The 17,309-nt window shown below is 46.4% G+C and overlaps 1 protein-coding gene across 2 annotated transcripts in view; it reads left to right on the plus strand.

Moving 5' to 3' along the window:
- Positions 1–1,488: 1,488 nt before the first annotated feature.
- Positions 1,489–17,309, plus strand: part of SV2B (synaptic vesicle glycoprotein 2B) — a 114,145-nt gene continuing 98,324 nt past the window's right edge. Inside the window, exon 1 of one of the 2 annotated variants that reach the window (XM_043524107.1) lies at positions 1,489–1,737. The gene's annotated coding sequence lies outside the window, so the exon portion shown is untranslated. Of the gene's footprint in view, positions 1,738–17,076; positions 17,268–17,309 lie in introns of those variants that run through there. The other variant, XM_007060365.4, reaches the window with a different exon arrangement.

Below are 17,309 nucleotides of genomic sequence, written 5' to 3' on the forward strand. Positions count from 1 at the left end.
CCACCCAGCTCCTCACGATTTTATCGAAGCACGGGGCCCCCCAAAGCGTGGGACCCGGGGAGGAGTCACCCCAATTCGCCTTACCCAAGGGACAGCTCTGGGTGTGGGAATCTTCCTCACATCCTCTGCAGTGAAGACTGATGCAAATAATATATTTAGCTTCTCTGTAACGGCCTTGTCTTCCTTGAGCTCTCCTTTCGCAACTTGATTGTTCAGTGAGCCCACTGATTGTTTGGCAGGCTTCCTGCTTCTGATGTACTTAAAATATGTTTTTCTGTTAGTTTTTGTGTCTTGCTCGTTGCTCTTCAAATTCTTTTTTGGCCTGCCTAATTATACTTTTTCACTTGATTTGCCAGAGTTTATGTTCCTTACTTGTAAAAGGAAAGAGGGATGAAAGGAACTGAGCTTCCATTTGTTCCACACACGGAAGTGGGAGTAAATTAATCCCTAGTGTAAACCCTCTTTTCTTTGATGGAATTACACGGGGGATGAATTTGTCCCAGAGGGAGCAATTTTAAACATCATTAGCAGAAATTCTAGTTGAAAAATTATCAGCTGATCCCAGTTGGCCCACTAGGCTTTGGAACAGAGCTAGTCAGCTAGTTTCCTGCAGGCAGGAGTTGGCCCGTTCGTCCCATTTTTGGTGAGAGGTAAGTTAAAGGCACCTGGGGCAGCTTGAACGTACAACCCCCGGACATGTATTGCAAACATGCACATGGAGACGCAAAGTGCAGGCCTCTTTCCCTTGGCTCCACCTCCTTTTAGTGTGGCCACACCCCCTCCCAGCCAACTTTGAATGTGTTGTGCACAGCCAAAACGCACCCTTGGCCTCCAGGTGATGCACAAAGGGGCAGCATTAGCTCATTTCTCTTCCCATATAACCTACCCTGTTTTCCTGGGTGAGCTGTGCAAGTTAGACCTTTCTGGCCACTAGTGCACTATACAGCTCTCATGGGTCCATCAGCACCACGGGCTGTAGGGAAGGCAAACAGTGGCCTGTGAATGGCTGAATCAGCAGAGGAATTCTGACCATTACCATCCCACCTGGCTGCTGTCTTGTACTTTCCCTCATTAACTGGGAGATGGATGATAAAAGGCCGCAGAAAACTGTTAACGATCTGCTGTGTTTGTCTAGGCCGAAATTATGTTCTCACAAGAGCATTTTTGGGGTCAGTTCATTAAAAGGAAAAACAACAGAAAACCAGGATGAAAACACGTTATAGATTTGCTCAGGCAAAACTTTCCCAACCATTTCTAAGCATCTGCAGGCAGTGGACACACAGGGATTAAAAAGAAGAGTATAGAAAAGAGTCCAAGAGGGCATTCTGCATTAGGTCTGCCATGTACGGTCAGGCCAGCCAAGAGCAAAATGTCAGCGATTTTAAGCACTGTGAGCAGAGCCCCTCCCTCCCTCTCTCTTTCTATTCTACATAATGAAGCTCAGTGCCTAGAGAGAAGCACAGAAGCTGATTGTTTTCAGTTCTGGGAAAGCCTAAGCATTGGAAATGAAACATCCACACAGCTGGGCAGATGCACACATGGTGGAGGCAGATGGGGGGACCGTGGTATGTGCTTAGGTCCCCAGAATGGCGGATAAATTCTGCGAAGTCTCCCTGGAATAATAATAAGAGGCTGCACACAAATGTGCTTGAAACAAGGCAAGGAGTTGAGCTGTGAATCCCCTACAAGCTGTTGGAGTGAATTCGTGGCACTGCAGACCATTTGCCTGGTTCTAAGGTGAGTGCCCTTATGAAAAAAATCTGAAGGATCAGGGCAGTGTGGCTGAGCCCGTTGCTGACTTCTGAAATCTTCTGACCAGGCAGGAAAGTCATAAGGTGCAGAAATTGAATGTATTTTTTTGTACAGGTGCCAATCATATATCCCAAGGCTGAAACAGGGCTGTTGGGATCATCTAGTCTGACCTCCTGCGTAATACAAGCCATAGAATGTCCCCCAAATAATTCCTAGAGCAGATCTTTTAGAAAAACATCCACTATTACCTTTATCACCGAAACTTGTTATCTCATCAAAAAAGATATCAAATTAATTTGACAGCATCTATTTTCCATAAACCCATGTTAATTGGTCTTAATTACATTACACTTCTTTAATTCTTTATTAATCATGTCATGTATCATCCGCTCCATTATCTTGGCTGGAATCTATGTCAGGTTGACAGGCCTGGGTCATCCCACTTACCCTTTGTAAAAATTGGCATGTTAGTTTTCTTCCAGTTTTCTGGACCTTCCCCAGTGCTCCAGGATTTATTGAAAATCAGCCTTAACAGTCCAGCAATCAACTCAGCCAGCTCTTTTAAAACTTTTGGATGCTCATTATCTGGACCTGTGATTTAAAAATGTCTGACTTTAGTAGCTTCTGTTTAATATGCTCCAGAGATGAGAGTTGAATGGAAAGAGAGTGATCATCACCATATGATGAGACAATATCATCTGTTTTTCCCCCAAATGCAGAACAGAAATATTTATTGAACATTTCTACCTTTTCTGCATTATTATGATCAGTCTACCATTTCCATCTAGTAATGGACCAGTACCATTGTCAGGATTCTTTTTGTTCCTAATGTATTTAAAAACTCTTTTTTATTGCACTTAACTTTACTGGCCATAGATTTCTCCTTGTGTCCCTTGACTTCCCTTATCAATTTTCTACAATTCCTAACCTCTTATTTAAATTTATTACTGTCAACTTCCCTTTTCTTCCATTTGTTATATATAATTTTTTATGGTTGTCTTCACTTCCCCTCTATATCAGGCCATTTTTTTCACGAATAAGCCTTCTTCCTTGATTGTGTCATTTGATGACCATGAGTCCATCCCTCTCCCTCTCTCTCACACGTGCTACCTATGTTGATTTGAATGTAGATGTTACTCTAAATGAGGAACTTTCGTGACATTTAATGTGAGGTTAGAGAATTTTATCCTCATGAAGGAATTGGGAAATCCTATTTTATCAGCCTGTGGCCTAATATTCCAAGGACATCCAAATAAAATACACCTGTTATCTGCTAGGTATCTGGTTACATCCAGGTAAAATACACCTCTGCACTGCCAAATGTTCCAAGGAGAGCTCACCTGTTGTGCTGGGAACAGCTGGAGACAGTCTTGATCCAAACACAGCCAGGCAAAATGAACCTGCCTTGCTATTGAATATTCTAGCTTCATCTGTGCACAGTGCACACATTCTGTCACATCCAGGAAGAACATGCTTGCTGGGTGATGCAGGCACAGTATCCTTGAATCCAATGGACTGTCAGTAGACTGTTGGCACCACGCAGGTGCAGTGGAGGATCAGATAAGAGCCAGGAGTGAAAGACTAAGGCCCCAAGATTACTTAGGAGAACTTAAGAGCTCCAGGCTATTGTATCCTACATGTTGAATAGAGAGCCTGGACTGATACCACAATCCTTCTTATCATTATTATTACTCAGCATGAGTTCATAGAACTCACGCGTGTGCTACACGCTGCACAGTAAAACACATGGGAATGCTGGGTGTAAAAGTTGGGAACTCAGTCACAAGTCCACAATTACTCAATTTTTCCCTTTATTTATACAGTTCCGTACAGAATTATTGTGACTTATAGTGTCTGGACTTACATTTATGCCAGATAAATAATAACAGACAAGACGGAATTGGTAAGCACATTCTGAAGCACCAGGAAATCCTTCCACCTTTTATGATAGTCATTTCCTTCTCTGAATCCCTTGGTCTGGTCCTTCAGTCCTGGGGCTGGTGTTTCTCCACTTTGAGCCCATGTTCACTGGAGGCTTTTATACATTTCTGCATTACGCATTACTTAATCTTTATCCAATAGGCTTTCAGCATGTCAACCCTTTGGGTTTTAGGTAACCTGTACGTTATGCATGTGTAACGTTGACAGACCCTGGGCGGGATCAAACCTAGTGCCTCTGGAGTTTAGTGTATGAACCTCTACTGCAGGAGCTAAAAGCCAACTGGCTGTTCGCTAAGGCTGCAGAGCAGACTCATTTTCTCTCTCTCTCTAAGTGGTCTCGGTGCCACTAGATGGGACAGAACCCCACACCCAGGAGGTGTGTGGGTTACACACACACACAAACTTCAGTTGCCCAACTTCTGCATTTTTCCTGCTGGGTTTACAGTTTTCTGGATTGAGTTGTCCTGGGTGACCCTGTGTCTGAGCCTTCCCAGAAAAGGGAATTTTTATTTATCATGACATGTTTGTGTATCTCTCACTTACACCTTCCAACACAACATGTTGCTGATCTTGCCAGCAATAATATCATTTTAAATCAAGGATCAGCAACCTTTGTCACGCGGCCTGTCCGGGAAAGCCCCTGCCGGGCCGGGCTGGTTTGTTTACCTGCCGTGTCCTCAGGTTTGGCTGATCACAGCTCCCACTGTCCGCGGTTCACCGTCCACAGCCAATGGGGGCTGCAGGAAGGGCGGCCAGCACAGCCCTCGACCTGCACCGCTTCCCACAGCCCACATTAGCCTGAAACAGCGAACCCTGGCCAGTAGGAGCTGCGATTGGCTGAACCTGTGGACACGGCAGGTAAACAAACCATTTTTTTTTTTTTTACAAATCATTAAAATATAGCTAATGAAGCTGTTAATCTTACCATTTAACATTCCTTCATTTTATATTTCAATATTGTATGTCAGTATATGTGTATTATCCCCTGCTACCCTTTCATCTATTAGAAGTATATGTGTGAGGGTATAGCTTTGGAAAACGTGATGGTTCTTTAATGTGTGACAAAGTTCCTGCTCTACCTTGGTGGGTCTTGCGCTTATTGGCGGATTTGCTCGCCTTGGAGCTTCATGGCAGCCCTCAGCTTGGCCGTTTTTCTGAATTCACAGTCCAGGACCACTCCTCCTGTGTCTGACCAGGAGTTGGGAGGATTTGGGGGGAACCCGGGCCCGCCCTCTACTCCGGGTTCCAGCCCAGGGCCCTGTGGAATGCAGCTGTCTAGAGTGCCTCCTGGAACAGCTGTGCGACAGCTACAACTCCCTGGGCTACTTCCCCATGGCCTCCTCCCAACTCCTTCTTTATCTTCACCATAGGACCTTTCTCCTGGTGTCTGATAATGCTTGTACACCTCAGTCCTCCAACAGTCCGCATTCTCACTCTCAGCTCCTAGTGCCTCTTGCTCCCAGCTCCTCACACGCACACCACAAACTGAAGTGAGCTCCTTTTTAAAACCCAGGTGCCCTGATTAGCCTGCCTTAATTGATTCTAGCAGCTTCTTGATTGGCTGCAGGTGTTCTGATCAGCCTGTCTTAATTGTCTCCAGAAGGTTCCTGTTTGTTCTGGAACCTTCCCTGTTACCTTACCCAGGGAAAAGGGACCTACTTAGCCTGGGGCTAATATATCTGCCTTCTATTACTCTCCTATAGCCATCTAGCCCGACCCTGTCACAAATGTCAACATTTCTTATCTTCTTTTAACCTGGGCTTTTCATTCAAAGTCCAGTTTTGTTTGTGGATCATTGCAAAGAAACTTCATTAGAAATTTCCCTGTGAAGGCTTTTTGAAAGGTGTCTCAATTTTAGGACCTTGATATTTAGTTGCTTTTAATGGTACCTGAATAGGAGACAGGCCCCTGTCCTGAAAGGCTTACCATCCAAATGGTGGACTTGATAGACAAGGGAGGCTATCACATGGCCCACAAAGCAGAGGATCCAGACGGGAGCTGTTATTCAGGTCAGGCACATGTACCGTGATGGTTCAAACATTGCATTCTTCATGTAGGTGTAAATGCATTCATTTCTTGTAGTGATGTTGCAAAAATAGGTTCTTAGGAGTGACCTGAATCAGGCAAGACATTTACCAACTAGTTTGTCTCACAGGGTGGGACACCACAGTCCCTGATAATGCCCTTTCAGCGGGGGTTGGGCACTTGGGGGAGTATAGATTGTTTCTTGCTGGTTTTTTGTCCCATGCTTTGTCTCATAGAAACCAATCTTCTGGAGTGTGAATTGCAGGACTGTCTTCTGATAGCTTTGCTCTGTGATCTGCAGGCTACTAACATTGTAGGGCTTCTGCTGGGAGCAGCAGAGTGGTGAAGGAGGGCAGGAGCTGTGAAAGAACCAGTTATGGCTCCTGGATTGTCTTCCCCAGCCCAGGCACAGCTTACAGCAGCCTACTGGCTGCTCTAACTTGCACAGACGGGCTATAGTCTCTTAGAGACATGTGCAGGGGATAACTAGAATACAACATGCTTTGGCAAATTCCTTGCCACCCACCGCCCAAACCCCCCAGAACTGGATTTACTGGCTCACTGGGGAATCCCTGGATGACTAGAGTATACCCAGCAGGGTACTTGCAGGGGGTTTCCATTCCTGCTGCACTGCTTTGACCTGCATAAGGGGACTAGATTGGGGCAGAGATTCTGCCCCTTTGGATTTAATTAAAATGGTTGAAACATAACAAGAAATAGTCCATTACAGGGCAGCAGCAGACTCTTCTTTAATTGTTGGATTTACTACTTGGATACTGTGAGGAAGGGGGCTGTACAAATGTCTGGACAACAAGATACAGTCCATAAACCTTGTGGCCTGAAGTCTACGAGGGAAGGGAAGTGAGGCAGTACCTCATTTAAATATCAACTGTGTTCTCTGCCGTATCTCATTTACATTTCCACTGTGTTCTTTGCTGTCATCTCCGGGAGAGCAAGGGAAGTCGACTGAGTGAGGCAGTACCTCATTTACATCTTAATTGTGAATAGTTTGGGGACATTAGGGTATAAATTGGCTAAGTTTTGTAATTGGGGCCAATATTTTGGAGCCATTTCGGCAACACCTAGATGAAGTGTGGGTGACAGGATCACGCTGATGAAATTGATGTTTGCTGAAGTTGGGTAAGAGGGAAATCCAAAGTTTAAAGAGAGGAACAGTATGTGCTCCTGGCTTGCTGTTGAGGCTACCTTGCTGGGAGGGAGGGACTGTAATGTGTCCTTTGGGTCTTTGATCCTCTTCTAATGAGCTGTTTTGGCTTTATATGGACAGAGCTCAGCAGCAGTTCCAGTTATCTAGCCAGTGATAAGCAGAGGTCAGAGCCCAGAAGCACTTCCAGTTATCTGGAGAGCTGTGGACAGAGAAAAGCAACAGTTGGGCCAACCCACAGCTGCCAGAAGGAGTGGGAGTAGAGGAGTTTGCAGCATCAAACCTACATTATATCAGCCTAAAAGTTCTGGTGAGGCCACCCTGTCCTAGAGATTGAAATGGTTATAGCAGGACAGGTGGAAGAGCCCCAGATCTGCCTAAGAAACAGAAGTTCTGATTTTTCTAGATTCCTGGAACCACAAACGGTGAGTGAGGAAGTTGGGGAACTGGGAGTGGGGAGCTGGGAGGCAGAATAAAGTGCATTAACCACTCAGGATCCAAGTTGCAGATGGAATCAAACTAGGGAAGGAAATCCAAACCCCCTTCATCTTCGAGTAAGTTCCGATTCCGATTCACGCCTGAATCCAAACCCCTCAGCTCTGTCCTGATTCTGTATAGTAGATCCAAAGAGAAACGTTGCATCCACACTTTACACTTGAACCTCGGTAAGTGTGAATCTGGAGCTGAACTTCTCAGCTTAGGCCCATCTCTGATTTTCAAGTGACCTTCTTGAATGTTGGCTAGATGTCAACACGAGCCAGGGCCTAGCCTCACAGACAGGGCTAGTGAGGGCTGATGACAGTTGTGTATTAGGACAGGCCCATCCAGACGACTCGAATGTACAGAAATAACGGCTTGTGGCCATCTGGTGACATGGTAATATGGTGCTTCCCACACTACTGTAGCTGCTAACCTCTTGATTATATTGTGTCCTAGTAGGTTATTATGGAATGGATGCATTACTGACCTAGACAGCTCCACTTCTTTTTTGGAAGTGTATTGAAGTTATTATGAACTTGATGAATTTACTGTGGCCTGTTTCATGTCTAACATTAAGCAGTGACAGCCTGGGCACGGGAAGACAGAGCATTCGGCAGTAGAAAGTGGCTGTATCTCTTCCAAACCCAGTTCATTTGCTGCCATCTGCTGTAGAAAGGATAGCATAGCACTCCATGTCCAGCCCAAAGCCTGCAACGATTTCAATGGACCTACAAATCGATGGGCTCTTTACTCTCCTTTCACCTTTCTGCTAGGAATAGAAGAACTGGCAGAGTTTGGGGGGGAGGGAGGGTTGTGAACCTCTCAGAGGATTGTTTTTGAGTCCAAGCATGGGAACCTTTTCTCTTGTCATTTAAGCCCATATTATTTTAAGGTAGAATTGGTTCAAACAAACAAACATGATTTTCCAGCGAAAGGGGCAGCCTTTGCTCTGGTTTAGGGAGAGAAGACTATTCCCAAAGCTAGGCTGGGATGAGTTGGGTACCCTATATCTGGTATTTATTATTTTAGGTTGATATTTCTCCCTCTCCCCCACCCCCCTTTTTTTTAACCTGTGTGATCACTGGATTCTCTCTCTCTCCTCCTTACTTATTTTAGACTCTTCTCGAAAAACGTGCAAACATGACCATCCTAGAATTTAATCCCTGAATATGGAACCTGAGTGTCTGAGTGGTAAAAAAATATCTGCTGGTCCCTAAAACCCATTTCTCAGATCATCTGAAATCGCTCCATCAGCCAATTTTCCTGGTGCACCATGGCTGGATCCCTTAATATGTCCCAAGACGTTAATGGTCCTCGTCCTTCTCCCCCCCCACCCCCATATTACCCTGCTCCAGGTTCCGAACGTGAGCCACCATCTTTTCTGCACTAGGATTAGATGGAGTTCTAACCCCTTGGGCCAACTGGGGTTCCACGGGGAAGCCAAGTCCACATTAAACACTTTATATTCTATTACAGCTTTAAAAGAATTTGCAAGGCGCTCAGAGCATGAGGCCAGTGCTCCTGTGGACCTTATCAAGTGCACAGGGAGTGAGTGTACACGTTGGACTATGGAATTTATATATGCTGTTTGCTATATTTGAGAAGCCAGCAGAGATTCAAAGTCCTGGAGACTGAAGCTTTTTCTGTTTTTTCCAGCTTTTACTGAAGGCAGAGGGAAACTCCTAAGACAGCGATCGGCAACCTTTGGTATGTGGCCCGTCAGGGAAAGCCGCTGGCGGGCCGGGCCGGTTTGTTTACCTGCAGCATCCGCAGGTTTGGCCGATCGCAGCTCCCACTGGCCGCGGTTCCCCACCCCAGGCCAATTGATATTCTATTGTTTAACAATGTGATTAATCACGATTTATTTTTTAGAGTTAATCGCATGAGTTAACTGCGATTAATCGACATCCCTACATGCAGAGCGTTACTTTGGCTGCTGTGACAATCAGGGAGTCATATCAAAGGGAAACTGATGGGCTGATTTAAGGAACCAAGATTAAGCTTTGTGAAAGCGGGGTCTTAGAACAGGGTCAGAAAAGCTCACCATTTCAATGGGAAATGCAGAGTTTGTTCAGATGAATTTCTCACCCAGTATTTTCCTCATTGTTTGTCCCTCTCTGGAGATGTCCTCTGCCCCTATTCAGCAGATCAACTTAACGAAAAAGGAATCAAATTTTATTCTTCAGATCGTACCCTGATCACCACTGAGGTCAGGAAGGTTTCAGAGTAGCAGCCATGTTAGTCTGTATTTGCAAAAAGAAAAGGAGTACTTGTGGCACCTTAGAGACTAACCAATTTATTTGAGCATAAGCTTTCGGGAGCTACAGCTCACTTGAGCTGTAGCTCCCGAAAGCTTATGCTCAAATAAATTGGTTAGTCTCTAAGGTGCCACAAGTACTCCTTTTATTTTTGAGGTCAGGAAGGAATCCTTTCCCCCATGTTCACCACTGAGCAACTGGCCAAGTGCATTATAGTTATTTTCATCTGAAGCATTGGCCATTGAGAGGGGGGTGGAGCAGTTAACAGAGCAGTGTTCTGATTCACTCTGACAAAACCCGTGTTCCAATATACTTTCTTTGCACTGTACTACTGGGTCTCATTACATGCTAGTGGCATGAGGGCACATTGCATGGCAGTAATGCCATTACAGGGCTGGGGTTCAGGTGCTCATTTCTTCAGCTGTGAGTTCTGAAGCACACGCGAAACCCCCAAGTAATCTTGTGAAGCATTTGAAGCTCCGATAATTTTCCCCTGAAACCTCTTGCGTTGATATTCTTCCCTCTGGATGGCGATGCTGCACAGGGCACTGATTTGTTTAGCTCCCTCGCATTTAATTGATTGCCGTTGGATTTTCTCTTGTAATTTGGCTGCTGCTCTGGGGAGTGATGATCGCTTGGTAGCAAGACTTCCCATGCACATGGACGACAGTTACGTTGCTGACATCTAGAGTTTTTAGCCCGTGCATTTTACTGGTATCTGACTGCAAATGGGCAGCAAAAACATCATTAGATATTATACTTCCCTAGCATTTTACATTGTATTCATCATTATCTTTACTACTACTGCTACTGCTGAAGTCTAACAGTGACTCCAATCCAACATTGCCCTGTACTATTCCCTATAGTAAAGGCTGGACTCTGGCTTTCTGAAGCAGAGTTTCATTAATAGTGGTGGTGTTGGGAGGTGGGGCTGTGAGGGTTAGCGTCTGAGTGGTAGCGGCTGTAAGAATTCTGCCAGCAGAGACTAGCAGCAGGCAGAACGGCTCCAGGGTGCTGAGGGACCAAGCCTGGATGCGTCAACTGCTACACCTTGGAAATGGTGCAATGTCCACTCCTACTTGGGTCAACCCTTGAGCGCTTGTGGGACCCCATGTGCCACACCTGCCCCTGGGGTGTTGTGTGCCACTAGCTTGTCCCCACCATGCCTCCCTCTGGATGTTCAATCTACCTGCTCCCGGGGCGGGGGGCGGGGGGGGGGGGGAATTCTTGCAGCATCTGCTATGGTAAGGTTATATGCACTCAGCCTGGTGACTGCCTGAGTTAGCACCAGCCTGCGTTGGTAGGAGCAGAATCAACTTTTGGGTGGCTCGTGAAGCAATTTTGGCCTTGCTTCCCCTACGTGTCTCCTTGCTAGGCTTGCAGTTGGCCTGGGGATTGTGGGGAGGGTCTGTGAGGAGTTCAGTCCAAACCGAACTGACTCATAATATGGGCTGGGGGATGTGTGTGCCTTACCAGCCTCTTGATGTAGAAGTGGTGCCTGGCTGCTTGACACTTTCCACCCGAACTATTGGTTTATATCCAGTTCTGTTTTCCAGGCCCTTATCATCTCCCCTCTTTGTCTATAGCAATACCTTCCCCTCTCTGGTATTCCTGCCCTTCCCTCTGCTCCATTCAAGCTACACCTACTAAAATCATCCTCCTAGCTTTCTGTTCTGACCGTGTCACCCTCCACCCCCTTTCAGTCTTCCACTGGCTCCACCAGTTCAGTGCATCAAATACAAGGTTATTGTCCTTATCTTTAAAGCCCTTCACAACTTAGCCCCCCACGCACCCCCGCCTTGTATCTTATCGCATTGCTCCACCAATGGTGGCAGCTTTGGCCACCCATTTGACCTCTTCTCCCCCAAGCATTGTCACATTTTCTTCCACGCTGCCCCTTGTATGTGAAACATCCTCTCTGAGCTCATTGGTGAAGCCTCTACCCTCCTTCAAATCTCTTCTCAGAGCATCTCCTGAGATGCTTCCAGAAGACGTTAACAGAGTAGCTATGATGGTGGCCAGGAAGGACTTCTCAGATTTATCTTCTTCATCTTGTGATTTATCATTAATTAAATAAAATTGGCAGAATGGCCTGCTGAGCTACTTGCTACTAATATTGTTTCTCTCATTCTCCCTCCTCTGTTGCTCCTGATGGCTACACCCACTTGCTGTGGCTTGTCTTAAATGAGGTCCCGTTCCTGTTATACAGCTGAATAATTTCACTCGTGTGTAAATGATCAGTGATGGCCAGATCGGGGCCTCAGAACATAAGCTTCTTGGAGCAGGCACTGTATTTTATTCTGAGCTTGTATAGCATACTGGAGGCCCTGATTGTGCCTGGGATTGCTACCACATCCCCACTGTAATTGTAATAATAAAATGGGCTAATTTTGCTTTTTTTTTTATTTAAATGAAAACTAGTGCCCTTTTTACAAAAAGAGAAAGTGGTAAACGCTGAAACAGATAGGAATTGGGTGAATTTCAGGGCTTTGCATGGTTTTGATTCCCTGGCCTTCTCTGTCTGAAATGCAAACTAGCATTCCTCTGTCTCTCAACCTTTATGTTTTTTTACAGAAATAAGATTTAAGATTATACATAGATACGATTTGCTAAATGCACAACAGACAGCCTGTCAGGGTTTCTTCCCCACTCTGAACTCTCGGGTACAGAGGTGGGGACCCGCATGAAAGACCCCCTAAGCTTATTCTTACCAGCTTAGGTTAAAACCGGGTCCACTACCATCACCAAGCGATTTAACAAAGAATCAGGGAAGAGCCCACTTGGAGACATCCCCAAAATATCCCCCCAAGTCCTACACCCCCTTTCCTGGGGCGGCTTGAGAATAATATCCTCACCAATGGGTTACAAAATGATCAAAGACCAAAACCGCTGGGTCTTGGAACAATGGAAAAATCAGTCAGGTTCTTAAAAGAAGGATTTTATTAAAAAAAGAAAGGTAAAAATCATCTCTGTAAAATCAGGATGGAAAATACTTTATAGGGTATTCAGATTCAAAACACAGAGGATCCCCCTCTGGGCAAAAACCTTAAAGTTACAGAAAACAGGAATAAACCTCCCTCTTAACACAGGGACAATTCACATAAAACAAAAGACAAAACTAATCCGCCTTGCCTGGCTTACCAAAACTTGTTGCAATATTGGAGACTTGGATTCAGATGGGTTGGAGAAGATGGATTTCTGTCTGGCCTCTCTCAGTCCTAAAAGAGAATGGCCACAGAAACAAAGAACCCAAAACAAACCTTCTCCCCGCCCCCTAGATTTGAAAGTATCTTTTGTCCCCATTGGTTTCTTTGGTCAGGTGCCAACCAAGTTATTTGAGCTTCTTAACCCCTTACAGGTAAGGAGGAATTTTAGGCTACTCTTATGGTTACGACACGGCCCGTACAACTGCCCCTGACTTAGGGGGCTCAGCACCTCTGAGAGTCAGGCCAAGTACCCCTACCCCTAGCAGCTTACAGCTTATGAGCATCACGTAATGTTTAATTGCAGTATGCCGGAGTGTAAGTAATAGCTCCAGTGGGTTCATTAACTACGCATTGCCTTTGTGTTTTCTGCTTCATACTTTTGCTCTAATTATCTCTCTTTTGGTTGACATGCTACGAGCAGGAGGTCACTCAGCTGCCACTTAACTTTTTTTGCTGCCTTTGTTTCCACAGTAGGTTTTCACAGAGGGTTTGAGCTAACATGGTAGAGGGCAGGCACAAAACTTGCTTTGGTGTGCAGCAAAGACACAGGACTAATACATCTCCCAAGAGTGCGGTCACAAGAGAAATTGCCAGAGTAGGAACATGGGTCTCAAAGGCGCGAGGGGCTAGCTAGGATGGGGAGGAATGACACAGACCTTTGTCGTTAACATTTCCTCCACGTTTACTTAAAAGAGCCTGAGCAGCATTAATGGTCATGCTGTGGCACTGTGCTTTGTTTGGATGATTTAGCCATACCTCCAGCCGTGGCCCTGTATCCCTGGCTGTGTCACCCGCAGTGCTCCTGAGTCCCTAGCGGTGCTGCTGGCAGAGATATTTTGAGGATACCTTTGTCTCCCCTCAGTGCAGAAGTAAATGGAGTAGATCATCTGCCAGGAGCAGTTGTGTTGATAATTGATTTTCAGTGGCTTTATAATAGTTTCTCTGGCTTACACTGCTAAATAGAAAGACCTCGGGCCCCCAGCCTGCCCTCTTTGTGGGCTTCAAATTCCCTTTGATGTCACTGAGCCTAGAGAGTCCATGTGGAATGCAGAGTCAGGTTCCCTGCAAGTACCATATGGCGTTAGAGAAAATGGGGCTGTCCTTGTCCTTGCCCCTGTGCTTTGCTCTTTGAGGTACCTGCATCCCGCTGGCAGTCATTAACACAGACAGTAGCTTCGCATTCCCACCTGGAGTGCCTGTGTAAGTAGGAAACAATGATGCTCACAATGCAATGGAGGAAAATGTCTCCTGGATTTTTATTTTCCAGGCAGCCTCCTTCTGAGTGGCATTAAAATGGAGTTAGGAGCGCATGGCTGGGACAACTCAAGAGCTGGCTTCAGGAAAATATCAATTACAGAAGGTGCTGCACTTTCTGCGTGTGACTCACGCAGGCCGTGGTGGAGCTGACATGCAAACAGACTGAATGTGCTTCGAGGAATGAATGCGTTGGGGAAGTCACAGGCACAGTGACATGGGAACAAAATGGCCCTCAGTGGGGCTGCGATAGATTGGCTTGCAGAACACTGCTCTCTAGTCTAAAGGCCTCATGACCTAGCCTTTTGCTTCTAATAGTATCATAGAATCATAGAATAACAGAGTTGGAAGGGACCTCTGGAGGCCATCTAGTCCGACCCCCTGCCCAGAGCAGGACCAATCCCAACTAAATCATCCCAGCCAGGGCTTTGTCAAGCCTGACCTTAAAAACTTCTAAGGAAGGGGATTCCACCACCTCCCCAGGTAACACATTTCAGTGTTTCACCACCCTCCTAGTGAAAAAGTTTTTCCTAATATCCAACCTAAACCTCCCCCACTGCAACTTGAGACCATTACTCCTTGTCCTGTCATCTGCTATCACTGAGAATAGTCTAGATCCATCCTCTTTGGATTCACCTTTCAGGTAGTTAAAAGCAACTATCAAATCCCCCCTCATTCTTCTCTTCCGTAGACTAAACAATCCCAGTTCCCTCAGCCTCTCCTCATAAGTCATGTGTTCCAGTCCCCTAATCATTTTTGTTGCCCTAGTAATAAGCATCAGTTGACTTCTAAAGCACCCCCACTCCAAAGGGATCAGTGCGCTGTGCAATGTAAGAAATGCAAATTAAGCGAATGCATTGCACACACGGGAGAATAAAAGGGAACTGCACATTCAAATGTAATGCTCTGTTTCTAAATGGGTGGGTGCAAAAAACCGCAAGGCCCCGAGGTGCCTGGGGGTTCAACACACCTGGTGTGCCCAGTCCCAGAAACTGCGCCTGCAAACGATCAGAGCTGGATATAGTTTGCAGGCCCAGCCTGCAAAAAAAAATTGGTCCCTGAGATTCAAATCAAATGAAATGAATAGAATGAGTCAGCTGCAAAATAAAGGACAAAAGAGAGAGAACAACAACAACAAAAGGGAGTGGAGGGTCAGGGTTTGAAGGGAAGGGGCTGGGAGTGGTCAAATTAATAATCAATAGATCTCAAAGCACTTCACAAAGGAGGGTAGTATCAGTAACCCGATGTTACAGATGGGGAACTGAGGTGCAGTGACCGGCTCAAGGTGATGCAGCTCGCCAGGGGCCAATCCAGCTCGCCTGTGTTCCAGCCCAGGGCTCTCTCCACTAGGCCATGCTGCCTGATGCAATAGAGAGGGGTGGCTTTAAGGCGTTTTTTTAAAACTAGGGCTTTGTGGTGAAACCCCATCCGGGAGCAGCCCGTGGCCTCCCTCTGGCTCTGTGAGGGCACAGGCAGCTCGTTCTGTGCAGCCAGGAGCTAGCAGGGAGTCTGTGCGTGTGTTATTCCTCTGTCAAAACCTTTCCTTCTGTTACCTGACACTGGATCTGCTGCGGATCTCTTTCCACAAGAGGATGGGCTAGGACAGAGATCGGGGGGGGGAGGGGGAGTGAGTTCCACACACTAGCACCCCCATGGCACACCCACTGATCTCTTGCTGAGCTGAGATACGACAGCGGGACTCTAGGAGGTAGGTGGTGACTGACCAAAGATACCTCTGCTGATGAGGTTCAAGGGGAGGCCAGCATTGGTAATGGGTTCAAGTGCCGCACAGAGGCCTGTGAAGTTTTAGCTCTGGGTGGAAGTTCTGGAGTTTCAATGTAGACAAGCATCCAAAATGTGGGGGCTTTCTTCTCAGCTTACATGGAACTTTTGGGAGTGGAGAGCCAGCTGGTGAAGGCAGATTCCCCGCCCCCCCTCACTGATGATGGATCGCAGCCCTTCCGGGCGCTATCTGGCCTGGCAGTGCCACAGGGTCAGCTACTCCTTCAGTGTTGGAGGCCATTTGGAGGGTAATTGCAGAATTGCTCCCTTCCACCCCCAACCCCAGAGCAATACAGTGAAGCTCTTCTTGCACTGGTTTCAGAATAGCAGCCATGTTAGTCTGTATTCACAAAAAGAAAAGGAGTACTTGTGGCACCTTAGAGACTAACGAATTTATTTGAGCATAAGCTTTCGCAATCTACAGCTCACTTCATCGGATGCATTCAAGCTCACGAAAGCTTATGCGGAAATAAATGTATTAGTCTCTAAGGTGCCACAAGTCCTCCTTTTCTTTCTCCTTGCACTGATACCCTAAGCGAGGACAGTTCTGTGCCCTGTCTCCCAATCAGTAGAGCAGGTTGATGCCCCATGTTTGTCCCTTCCTAGTCTCCTTATCACTTTCTCGCTCCCATCATCCCCATTTCTCTTGTCTTCCCCTTCACCAGGGGAAGGAACTTGTCTTCTGGTTGCCTGGCACTCCCAACAGCGGGCCTGGGTTCCTATGGCACAGCATCATCTGGCCACCCAGATTCTCCCTGGCATGTTGGAGGCAGAAGGGGCTTTCAGCTGGACAGCGTCCTCTGGCAGTGGAGCAACGTGGCACACAACAACAACAGCCTCTCCGATTTGGGCCGAGAGCCACCCCTGGAAAGATGGCTCCAGATGTGGTGGTGGCCAGCAGCACCAGATATGGAGGTGGAGGAAATAATAACATGGTCGCCCAAATAAAGCAGCAAGGAAACATCCTGAATCCTATTTAAGTCTAGAGCCAAAATATGTGTCTGCGTTATAACAGTAAACATATTCCCCTGTGTAACCAAGAACTCTCCTAGAAAATCTTTAATGTTCAGGCGAAGGTCTGGTTACTTTATTACCCTCATTAAATTACACAAGCTTTTCCTTTCTCTCTCTGCCTGCCTTGAAATCTCTCTCTCTCTCTCTGTCTTTGCACACTCCCTCCCTCCCTCCCTCTCTCTTTCTTGCTGTGGGGGCAGTGATGCAGGTATGACACAGCCCTGTTCTCCCTCCGCTGGGATCCCCTCTGGTGCATCAGTAACATGCACTGGCTGGCTGGACTGCATCATTGTTCTAGGAGACTCCTGTGCCGTGCAGCCCTCTTTCTTGGAACTCCGGAGCAGGACTGAGCGCAGAGCAGCAGCAGAAGCAAATAACTTCACATTACAGGTAAGAGCAAGTCATTTCTCCTGCTATTGTAGAAACAGACAA

This window comes from Chelonia mydas, chromosome 10 (genome assembly GCF_015237465.2).
Source record: "Chelonia mydas isolate rCheMyd1 chromosome 10, rCheMyd1.pri.v2, whole genome shotgun sequence".
NCBI classification, from domain to species: domain Eukaryota; kingdom Metazoa; phylum Chordata; order Testudines; family Cheloniidae; genus Chelonia; species Chelonia mydas.